This window comes from Podarcis erhardii, assembly GCF_964252035.2.
Source record: "Podarcis erhardii genome assembly, chromosome: 3".
Taxonomy (NCBI): domain Eukaryota; kingdom Metazoa; phylum Chordata; class Lepidosauria; order Squamata; family Lacertidae; genus Podarcis; species Podarcis erhardii.
In genome coordinates, this window is record NC_138507.1 from 4540595 (window position 1) to 4552685 (window position 12091).

The following is a 12091-nucleotide window of genomic DNA, read 5'->3' on the forward strand; positions in this document are numbered from 1 at the left end:
TGGAACACCGTGATGGAAAACAGAGCGCACAGAAACTCCGTTTACCTTTCCACCATAGCGGTACCTATTTATCTACTTGCAATGCTGTGCTTTTGAACTGCTAGGTGGCAGGAGCTGGGACAGAACACCTGTCGCAGGGATTTGAACCATCCACCTTCCAATCAGCAAGCCCAAGAGGCTCGGTGGTTTAAACCACAGGTCCACCTACAACGATACACCCCTCTCGGCCTCACCAAGGTGGTCCAAAGCAGACCAATACAATTGGCACCAGCCTGGCTGCAGGAGTTGCTGGAAGGAGGCATACAAGGTGCCAACCTGCAATTTCTGCTCCTGTTTCTGTTTTCATTGAAATTTTCCAGCATCCTTAGCTGACCTGGCTGGCCCCTCCTCTAGGTTGGGGTCTGAGATGCTGCCTGGAGTGGTGCTTATGACACTCCCTTTGATTCTAGAATAGAATCCTAACCTGTTTGCAAGAGCAAGAGAATCATGGTGCAGCCAACAACTTGCTTGACTTGGGGGGTTGGGGGCAAAATAGAAATACGTTGCAGAGTCTGCAGTTGTTCCTTGTCCTTCTGCTTCTTCTGGATGCATAACATTGGGGTGGGTAGCCGAGTCAGGAGTGAACCTGGATTAGCAAAATTGAGAGGAAACCAAATTACGGTAGTTTGTTTATCCTTCAACAAGTGCCATTACTAGCCATCCCCTTATTCAGTTGGAGGAACAATAGCACAGTGGAAACAAACAAGGAAGCTTCAAAAGCACTTTTCCCAACCATTGGTAATGCCAGCTGGGACTGATGCAAGCTGGCATCAAATTTTAATCAGTCCCCAATTGCTTCATTGGTTAATTAGCTCAATTAAGCCACCACCTTAATGATAAAGGTTTGTGATATGTGAGGTCAGTGCGTAGAGCCTGGGAGTTCTATTTATGCCTCCTTGAGTTCCATGGAAGAAACACCAGATATAAATGTAATTTTAAAATGAGCTTCGTCCTTATGATTTCCATCTTGGGACTGGTGCTATTTAACTTGCTAGATCTGGGGTGGTCAGTGAGGCAACCAAGCTGCAAAGGAGGCCAAATTATTTGGTCGAGACAAAATCCAAGCACTGTATGGTGTGAAATCTAGACTTTTATAACCTTGGAAGTGGAATGTTCATTTGACCATCGTATTATTCTTCTAAAAACTCCTCATTCACTTAAAGCAACTGCAAAAATCCCTGAAAAACAGGGTATCACTCTTCCTTGGGGAGTGGGTTTGGGAGGGGAGGGAGAATCAATTTTTATGGCAGGAAATTTGCCCCTTAAGTTATCACTAAACCTGCTGATAATTAACACCATCCATATCATTGGATCAGATAAGGAAGGGAGAGAATCTATTATGTTGATTCCACCGTCCATCTGGTAGTTTCTTCCCCGGAACTGGCTGAAGTAGAGCAGCAGTCATACATAACGGCCTCCGGTAAGTCAGCGCAGCACTCCTGTGGGGTTATCAAGCAGGCCAGCCCTCGAAGGCAGAGCAAAACCTTCCGCCAGGGAACTTCCTGCTAAAGTGCTTGCACCGCATCTCTAGGATTATCCCCACAACACCAACATATCATCTGGCTTTAAACTTCACGCCCCCTGGCAACATATACACTAAAAATTCTATTCCCTTCCATGTGCCTTCTTATCCTTTAGCTCTGTCGTCCAATTTTGCCTCCTAGCAGCCATTGGCTGAGGCTCACCCCTCACCACCCAACACCAAGCTGGATTAGCTGCAAGCCAATAGCTGGGGGTCAGGATTAAGAGGCCAGTGTGTGCTTTAATATAAGCTGCCTATAATTAATGGCATTATTAATAGCTTGACTGAAAAATTCATTAAAAAATCCATTAAAAATAAATACCCTTTTACAAAAGGCATTGCCTTGGGTGAGAAAAACAGGGGGGGAAGATAAAGCAGAATTGATTGGTGGTTTTCAGTTCAGAGAAAGACAGACCATAGTTCAAGCTGATTAAAATTGAACATTTGAGATTAAGCACTCTTGCCAAAATATTCTCTGTAGTTACTTAATATGAAAATATTATAAGATGTCACATTTAAACATCTTTTATAGAGAGAGGACTTGAGTGTGTGATACGAGTTGCATGTCACTGCTATATAAAGTTCTTCCCTAGCAGAGAATCTGTATAGAAATCTGAAGTTAACTGTATGATCCAGTCCACCTCTCAACTGCACACAGGGCTTTCAAATGCTTGCTCCAGCTTTTTAACCCCTAAGAAAATGCCTTGGGAAACGTTTGCGCTGAAATTTGAGCAGCTGTGGACCTTTGGTCCCTCTGTTTAGGACACTTTTCATTCTCTTCACAATCTGGCAAGCTGGTCTCTGTGGCGCACTGCAGCAATGCTCATTTTAGGCACTTTTCATCTCTCCTCTCGCCCCTCAAGCAAACTCCCCTTTCCCCACCAGAATGTATATGCAAAAGGCTGGAAGGATCAAAGGAACCAAGCCACGCCTAGGCCACGTGCCAGCTTTGCATGGACTTTGACTTTTTGCTTAGAGGCCCAGATTCTAATGGCTCTCTCAGGGAATTTAAGGCTCGGAGCGGTAAGCCAAAGCCCTCGTGCTACTAAAGGCTAGAGAAGCTCGCAGAAGGGAACAAAAGAGCCCAGTAGGTCACATCAAACAGTCAAGAAATTCCCCAAGGCTGTGGATTTGGTGCATTCGTTTAAGTTGGCCATTAGTGTCTCCACACTGCAGGTTACCTCAGTTTTGAGTCTTGGTCAGTTTCTGTTCTCTTTGCTTCACACAGATCGGCTGTTGGGTGCTCTTGTTGTATGAGAATATCTTGCACGTTTGAGTGTTGGGCTGTTCTACAATAAATGAAGTTTCCAGCTTTGGATTAAGGCACATTTCTGTTAGCAGTGCTTTTTTTCTTTAAAAAAAAGAGGTGCCGGTACTCACCATTAAGTTGTTGTAGTAATTGCCACACTTTTAACATTGGGGGAAAGGTGCCGGTACTGTATACCATTGAGTACCCCCAGAAAAAAGCACTGTCCATTAGTCTTCAAAATATTGGTATGAGCTTTCGTGTACGCATGAAAGTTCATACCAATAACAAACTTAGTTGGTCTCTAAGGTGCTACTGGAAGGAATGTTTTTATTTTCTTTTGACTACAGCAGACCAACACGGCTACCTACCTGTAACTAGAACATTAGTCTTCAATTAGGGATGTTAGAGTAATCCATTTAAATGGACTTTCAAGTGGATTTTCTTCCATCCACCTCTTGGACCCCCATCTGGCATGGGCTCTTCCTATGAAGGATCTTCATCTTAGTTTTCTACCATTTAAAATAAATAAATACACATACGATACATAAATTGCTTTGCAATTCACATTATCTACATATTGCTGAATGTATAACTGCTGCTGTCTCAACAGGGGTCTCATTCATTTTCTTTATTTCTGAAATGCTGTTTGTCTGCATATATGTTGCTGGAGACAGCCTACAGCATGGGTAGGCAAACTAAGGCCTGGGGGCCGGATCCAGACCAATCGCTTTCTCAATCCGGCCCACGGACGGTCCAGGAATCAGCGTGTTTTTACATGAGTAGAATGTGTGCTTTTATTTAAAATGCATCTCTGGGTTATTTGTGGGGTTATTTGTTCATTATTTTTTTCCAAAATATAGTCCACCCCCCGACAAGGGCTGAGGGACAGTGGACCGGCCCCCTGCTGAAAAAGTTTGCTGACCCCTGGCCTACAGGCAGTAAGGCTAAAATCCTAACTTAGAAGTAAGTTCCCTTGAATTCAGTGGGTCTTATTCCCATGTAAATGGGATCATCATCATCATCATTACCACCAATGGAATTTAGGATTCTTCATTGTTCTTTCAACCTGGAAAGATGTGATCTCTTTTGTTGCCTATTGACTTCATCAGAGCTGCATAGTGAAACTCTTTTGCTGCCAAACATAAAACAACAGTTTAAAGCAGCCAAACATTAAATAATGTCTACTGCAAACATTTAAAACATAGATTAACATTATGTTTCAGCAAATGCACACACAAATGACCATTTTCTGTATAAAATACACATTTATGGAATGATACGTTGCATTACAAAAATGACTTGTATAAGTGGCATTAGAATGTCTGTATAACTTTTAATATGTCTATAGGAATCCATACAACCCAGAACTCAAAGAGCAAAATATCAGCAGGGTCCCAAATTGTCCTTCCCTGAGACCTGAGCAAGGGCAATGAGACAAGATGACAAGTTTTTGCGTGTCGAGGTCCCCAAGCCATCCCCCAAATAACTCACAATGCACACTTAATTTTTGTTTAAGGCTTTTGGCATAATTTTGGCCACAACTTTATTTAAATACAAAACCGTGAGTGGTTGTTTAGGCATTGGTTAAGACTATCTGTCCCCCCGCCTGGGGACAGAACTGACTTCCGGGCACCACCGAAAGACAGTGCGGGGGAATGCAAGTCGGGGAAGAATTGGAGCTGAGTCACAGACCCTCAATTCTCACCTGCCTGCTCCCCGAAGGCTTGCCGGCCCTAGTCCCATTCCAGGGATTGGACGAAAAGATGGCAAGCCCCAGGATTCCTTTAACGGAATTCCCTTTCCGCAGCAACCATGGAGGGGCAGGTCCAGCCTATCCTAACCCCTCCTCCACCAGATTTATAACCAGTGCCTAACCACAACCTTACAAGTTGTGACGATTTGCTACGCAGTAGGCAAAAACCAAATGGCCCAGCCAATCAGCCAGATGGACAAAATTCCTACCAGGCCCCTGCTCAAAGGCAGACGACCCCATGACAGGCATAGCAAGGTCAACGGAACAACCCCTTACTTTAGGGCGGGTGGGCAGGTGATCCGTTGCACACAGCAAAGAGAAAGCTCCAGGCTGCGTGCAGAGTATTTAAACATTTTACCCCTCCCACCAAAATTGCAACATAACTTTTACCCCAGCAACCCAGTGAACCAATCACTGCCCCAGGCCATCTTTAGAGACCCAGCCTGGTAACAGAGGGGTGGCTCAGCAGACCCCACCGCAACACGTGCTCTCCATGAAGGAGAACACACTATATCAAATTGTAAAATCAAGATAGCAAGGCTGCAGCCCTATGTGCAGGAGAAGCTGGATTGAGTTCAATGGGACTTATGTCTATGGTTAGGATTGCAGTAACAGATGGCTTTGTTTTATGTGTGTTTTCCTCTGTGTTTTATTGTTTTAAAGAAGATGGAAAGTATAAAAAAAATACAAAAATTTACAAAAATACAAACCAACAGGTAAGTCACACATTCAGAAGTAACAGTACAACCTCTTTTTAAACCCTACTCCAGGCACCCCATATATGAACACTCAGCAGCATAAAAAAGCTAAGAAAATATCAGTCTGCAAATAAACAACACAATCTTACAGAAAAGACCAAGACTAAAGCGAGACAAAATAAGAAAAGGAAGCTGCCAACACTCGTTTACAGGTAAATGTAGCGAGGGAGATTGTTTCAGGCAAAGAGAAATACAGGCCAAATGAGGAGGAGCTATGAAAAGGATAAATTAAGCATTCCAACAGCTTGGGTTCGGGTTGAGCTTTGGGTTAGGGTTAGGGTTAGAGTTAGGGTTAGGGTTAGGGTTAGAGCGGAGGTTAGCAAAAAAAAAAAAAAAATTTAAGGAAAATGTCCAGTAGCACCGTACAGACCAACAAAGTTTGATCTGGGAATAAGGTTTCGTGAACATGGACACTTCTTCAAATACCTGAAGGTTAGGGTTAGGGATAGAGTGAGAGTTAGAGGTTACGTTTGAGGTTAGGGTTGAGGTTAGAGTTGGGGTTGAGGTGAGGGTTAGGGTAAGGATTAGGGTGAGGGTTAGGGTTGATCTTAGAGTTTGGGTTACAGTTGGCATTGAGTTTAGGTTAGGGTTAAGGTTAGAGTTGAGCTAAGGGTTGGAGTTAGGGTTAAGATTAGGGTTAGGTCAAGGGGTAGAGTTTGGGTGAGGGTTGAGTTTAGGGTTAGGGTTAGGGTTAGGGTTGCGGTTAGGGTTCGGGTTCGGGTTGAGAATAGGGTTGGGGTTGGGGTTAGGGTTAGGGTTACAATTAGGGTTAGGATTAGGGTTAGGGTTAGGGTTAGAATTAGGGTTAGGGTTAGGGTTAGGGTTAGGGTTCAGCATAGGGTTAGGGTTAGAATTAGGGTTAGGTCGGGGATCCGAAGCGACGTGGGTGAGCGGCGCGGTGTTTAGAATCAACCGCTATTTTTGTGGAGTGAAGCCGCACAGCCGTTGCCGGAGAGCGCTGACTTTTTCCTGTGGACAATTGGACTCTAAACAAGTACCCGTGAGTAGAACAGAAAATTGGGCTAAGAAACATTTTAATTTGGCACTCGAGCGGGAAGGTTCTAAACAGGAAGTCCGCCTTCCGCTTTTGTAAATAGCCTGAAGCAAAAATTGTGCAAGCTAAAGTCTGGAAAGTTGTACATAAAGGTTTAAAATTCCTCCTGTTTTAACCATCTAAACCCCTCTTGGAAGCAGGAGCAAAGAGGGGGAATTTTGACGGTTTAAGCCTGCAGGAGAGAGAGTAAAGAAAGATAAATTTCCACCGTCTCAAACCTGGGAACGGGGTGTCAGAGACAGAGATTTTTGGTGAAGTTCATTGACTGTGAAAGGAGCATCCTTTGATAGATAGTTAAAGAAGAGAAACAAATTGTCTCCAATGTTGCCATTTGCATTTAAAAGAAACAAGAAATCTGAAAAATGAAAGTAACTTTTTTTTTGTTGGATCTGCTTTCAAAAGATGGATACAAATAGAAATTGTCTCCTCTAGAGGGAGCTTGTTAAATTGCTGCTGGAGTCGATCTGGGGACTCTACATCTGCGGTGATAAGGATCGTGGGATCAGACTGTGACCTTGAACAAAAATGTGTTTGGAAGAAGTTTTGGTGCTTGCCTTTTGCAAGACAAGCACTTCGTTGGAGCAGATGCATAAGATGGACTTGATGACTGTTGCAATCAAAAATTTTGGACAAACAGTGAATACTTATACAGAAACCATCCAGGAGCCAACTCAGGAACCTGCTTTGACAGAGCAAGTGCAAACACAGAAGATAATGGAGGAGGCTGCTGTTGAACCTCAAGTAATACAAATGGAGAAGCCCGAGGCCCTACAGGAGCATAAGCCGTTGTGGTTGAAGGTTGAAACTGGAGTGGGCCGGGGGGGGGGGGGTCTGGAGTTGTGGGGGCCCTTAAGTTTGGAGGGACTTTGAAATATACTTTTAAATATTTTCTGGATTACACTGTTGATTGTGGGGAATTGGGCCGATCTGCTGAGGAGAGACGGAGATATTTTTGAGCTGGAACATCCCCGAGACCTACTCCTCAATGGGAAAGGAAAGGAATTAAGAAAGAGACCAACAAAAGATAAGGTAAAGTGCAAGTACAAACAAGAAGGAGATCTGCAGAAGGGGCATGGAAAAGACTTAAGAGCCTCGGACATAAGATTACCAGGTTGATGGACTAGATGGAACGGACAGTAAGGAATGACATAACCCGAGACCAGGAAGAAGAGACGCTGGAGGAAGATTGGAAGAAATTTTTTTATTTATATTTGGAATTAGTGTAAAATTAATGAGCATTAGGAAAATGTTGGAATGAAAATATTTGGCTTTAGTAGAAATGATATAAGGAATTATGTACAAATAAATATTAAGTTTTAAGCTTTAAGGTATTTTATAGAAAGATAAGGTTAAAATAAATTAAGGTAAATTGAATGACAGAATATTTAAGATAAATTATTAAGATAAAAGTAAAAATGGAAAGGATTTGCTGAAATAATCAATTGAACTAGAATACAAAAAAGGGAGGTGCGAGGAGGTCAGGGAAACAAGTAAATGAAAGTTAAGATATGGAAAGGTTGATTTGTTTTTGACTGTTTTTTTATCTTTTTGTGTTTTGTATTTTTTTTCTTCTTTTTCTTTTCCTTTTTATTATTGTAACTTTTTTGAAATCTTAATACAGTGGTGCCCCGCAAGACGAACGCCTCGCAAGACGGAAAACCCGCTAGACGAAAGGGTTTTCCATTTTGGAGGCGTTTCGCAAAACGAATTTCCGTATGGGCTTGCTTCGCAAGACGAAAATGTCTTGCGAGTTCCTGCAGGTTTTCCCCCCTTCCCCCCCCCTTTTCCTAAGGCGCTAAGCCGCTTATCAGCTTATCTGCTGCTAAGCCGCTTAACAGCTGATTGCTAAAAGCCGCTAAACCGCTAATAGCGCTAATCCGCTAAGCTGTCAATGGGCTTGCTTTGCAAGAGGAAAGAACCGCTATACGAAGAGCCTGACGGAACGGATTAATTTCATCTTGCGAGGCACCACTGTAAATATTATTTTTTAAAAAAAATAGAATTAGGGTTAGGGTTAGGGTTAGGGTTAGGGTTAGGGTTAGGGTTAAGGTTAGGGTTAGGGTTAGGGTTAGGGTTAGGGTTAGGGTTGAGGTTAGGGTTAGGGTTAGGGTTTGGGTTAGGGTTAGGATTCAGTATAGGGTTAGGTTTAGGTATAGGGTTAGGGTTAGGGTTAGGGTTAGGGTTAGGGTTAGGATTAGGATTAGGATTAGGATTAGGATTAGGATTAGGGTTGGGGTTGGGGTTGGCGTTAGGTTTAGGGTTACGGTTGAGGATAGGGTTATGTTTAGGGTTGAAGTTAGGGTTAGGGTTAGGGTTGGGGTTGGAGTTGGGGTTGGGGATAGGGATGAGGATAGGTTTAGGGTTAGGGTTAGGGTTAGGGTTAGGGTTAGGGTTAGGGTTAGGGTTAGGGTTGGAGTTGGAGTTGGGGTTGGGGTAAGGGTAAGGATAAGGATTAGGGTTAGGGTTAGGGTTAGGGTTAGGGTTGAGGATAGGGTTATGTTTAGGGTTGAAGTTAGGGTTGGGGTTAGGGTTAGGGTTAGGGTTGGGGTTAGGGTTGGGGTTAGGGTTAGGGTTAGGGTTAGGGTTAGGGTTAGGGTTAGGGTTAGGGTTAGGGTTGGGGTTAGGGTTTGAGTCAGGGTTAGGGTTAGGGTTAGGGTTAGGGTTAGGGTTGGGTTAGGGTTCGGGTTCGGGTTCGGGTTGAGGATAGGGTTAGGGTTAGGGTTGGGGTAAAGGTAAAGGTAAAGGTAAAGGTAAAGGTAAAGGTAAAGGTAAAGGTAAAGGTAAAGGTAAAGGTAAAGGTAAAGGTAAAGGTAAAGGTAAGGTTTAGGGTTAGGGTTAGGGCTGGGGTTGGGGTTGGGGTTAGGGTTAGGGTTAGAATTAGGGTTAGGTCAAGGGGTAGAGTTTGGTCAAGGGGTAGAGTTTGGGTGAGGGTTGAGGTTAGGGTTCGGGTTCGGGTTGAGGATAGGGTTAGGGTTAGGTTTGAAGTTACGGTTAGGGTGAGCCTTAAGGTTAAGATTAAGGTTAGGGTTAGGGTTTAGGATAGGGATAGAGTTAGGGTTAGGGTTAGGGATGAGGATAGTGTTATGATTAGGGTTAGGGTTAGGGTTAGGGTTAGGGTTGGGTTAGAGTTTAGATTACGGTTAGGGTTAGGGTTGAAGTTAGGGTTAGGGTTAGGGTTAGGGTTAGGGTTAGGGTTAGGGTTACGGTTACTGTTAGGGTTAGGGTTAGGGTTAGGGTTAGGGTTAGGGTTAGGGTTGGGGTAAGGGTTAGGATTAGGATTAGGGTTGGGGTTAGGGTTAGGGTTTAGGATAGGGTTATGTTTAGGGTAGAAGTTATGGTTAGGGTTAGGGTTAGGGTTAGAATTAGGTTTAGGGTTAGGGTTGGAGTTGGGGTTAGGGTTAGGGTAAAGGTAAAGGTAAAGGTAAAGGTAAAGGTAAAGGTAAAGGTAAAGGTAAAGGTAAAGGTAAAGGTAAAGGTAAAGGTAAAGGTAAGGGTTAGGGTTAGGGTTAGGGCTGGGGTTGGGGTTGGGGTTGGGGTTGGGGTTAGAATTAGGGTTAGGGTTAGGTCAAGGGGTAGAGTTTGGTCAAGAGGTAGAGTTTTGGGTGAGGGTTGAGGTTGAGGTTAGGGTTAGGGTTAGGGTTCGGATTGAGGATAGGGTTATGGTTAGGTTTGAAGTTAGGGTTAGGGTGAGCCTTAAGGTTAAGATTAAGGTTAGGGTTAGGGTTTAGGATAGGGATAGGGTTAGGGGTAGGGGTAGGGTTAGGGTTAGGGTTAGGGATGAGGATAGGGTTATGGTTAGGGTTAGGGTTAGGGTTGGGGTTGGGCTTAGGGTTAGGGTTAGGGTTAGGGTTAGGGTTAGGGTTAGGGTTAGGGTTAGGGTTAGGGTTGAGGTTAGGGTTAGGGTTAGTGTTTGAGTCAGGGTAAGGTTAAGGGTTAGGGTTAGGGTTAGGGTTAGGGTTAGGGTTAGGGTTAAGGATAGGGATGGGGATGGGGATGGGGATAGGATTAGGATTAGGATTAGGATTAGGATTAGGATTAGGGTTAGGGTTAGGGTTAGGGTTAGGCTTGAGGTTAGGGTTAGGGTTAGGGTTGGGTTTGGGTTTAGAGTTAGGGTTAGGATTAGGATTATGGTTGAGGTTAGCGTTAGGGTTTGAGTCAGGGTAAGGGTTAGGGTTGGGTTTGGGTTACGGTTAGGGTTAGGGTTAGGGTTGAGATTAGGGTTAGGGTTAGGGTTGAGATTAGGGTTAGGGTTTGGGTTGAGAATATGGTTATGGTCGGGCTTGGGTTTGGGGTTGAGCTAAGGTTTGGGTTAATGTCAGGTCTGCCTCTAGATCCCAGCTCACAGAGGACCAACGCCCGGTGGCTATAATATACAAAGTCTTTATTGAAGTTTAGTTTCCATTTCAAAGCTCTGGGCGCGCAGACCCACGTCTCGACGCTAGACCGGCTAAGTCCCCTCTGACTCACTGCTCCTCCCACACCAGTTTAAGATCCTTGCCCGGCTCCACCTCCTACGCTGTTCTTTCCTTCTCTGGGTCCTTCTGCCCTCTGGGGTCTCCTCCTTCCTGGACTCCTCTGACGCTGACCCCCCTTGGTCTTCCCCTTCCTTCCGGCGGGCTTTAGGACCTGGCTCCCTACCCGGGCTCCCTGCTGTGCCGCTCGCCTGTACATTTGAACTTGGCGCGCGCGCCCAGCCGGTAACCTTCCTCCTGACCGTTTCCCCGCTTCCTGATGTGGGCGTGACCAAACCTGACTCCTCTCCTCCCGCTGGTGGTGAGAGCACTGGTCCCGATTCCTGGGACTCCCCCTCCCCACTGCGCTCTGGTGGGGAAGCTGGTCCTGATTTCCAACTGCTGCTCAGGGACTCCCCGCTGGCCCCTTCCTCCTGGGGCTTCCCCCCTGGAACCCCCCTCGCCCTGGCCATCGGCGCTCCCTTCTGTGAGTCCTCCGATTCGCTGGAGAGGCTTGTGGAATAACTCTTTCCACTGTCACTGCCTGCTCCCCCCTCGTACTCCTCCTCCTCACTCTCCATTTGCTCCCCCTCCCGTGTCTCTCCTTCTGAACCCCTGACAGTTAAGATTAGGGTTAGTGTTGGATTTAGGGTTAGTGTTAGGGTTAGGGTTAAGGTAAGGGTTAGGGTTAGCGTTGAGGATAGGGTCTGGGTTAGGGATGAGGATAGGGTTATGGGTTTGGGGTTGGGGTTGGGGTTAGGGTTAGGGTTAGGGTTAGGGTTCGGGTTCAGGTTAACTTTAGGGTTCGGGTTCAGGTTGAGGATATGGTTGAGGATAGTGTTAGGGTTGGAGTTGGGGTTGGGGTTACGGTTAAGGTAAGGGTTAGGTTAAGCGTTGAGGATAGTGTGAGGGTTAGGGATGAGAATAGGGTTATGGTTAGGGTTAGGGTTGAGAATACGGTTAGGGTTAGGGTTAGGCTTAGGGTTGGGGTTGAGGTTAGGGTTCGGATTAGTGTTAGGGTTATAGTTAGGGTTAGGGCTAGGGTTAGGGTTAGGGTTAGGGTTAGGGTTAGGGTTGGGGTTGGAGGTGGGGTTAGGGTTAGGGTTAGGGTTAGGGTTAGGGTTAGGGTTAACGTAAAGGTTAGGGTTAGGGTTAGGGTTAGAGTTAGGGTTAGGGTTAGGGTTAGGGTTAGGGTTAGGGTTAGGGTTAGGGTTAGAGTTAGGGTTAAGGTTAACTTTAGGGTTCGGTTTCGGGTTCAGGTTGAG

General features: G+C 45.2%; 1 long non-coding RNA gene across 1 annotated transcript in view; it reads right to left on the reverse strand.

Annotated features, from left to right (window-relative positions):
• Window positions 1-218: 218 nt before the first annotated feature.
• LOC309338494 overlaps window positions 219-12091 on the reverse strand; it is a 40232-nt gene continuing 28359 nt past the window's right edge. Inside the window, exons 2-4 of the long non-coding RNA XR_014154935.1 lie at window positions 3179-3319; window positions 2743-2850; window positions 219-625 (exon numbers count right to left, since the gene is read on the reverse strand). This is a non-coding gene — a long non-coding RNA (uncharacterized lncRNA). The remainder of the gene's footprint in view (window positions 626-2742; window positions 2851-3178; window positions 3320-12091) is intronic.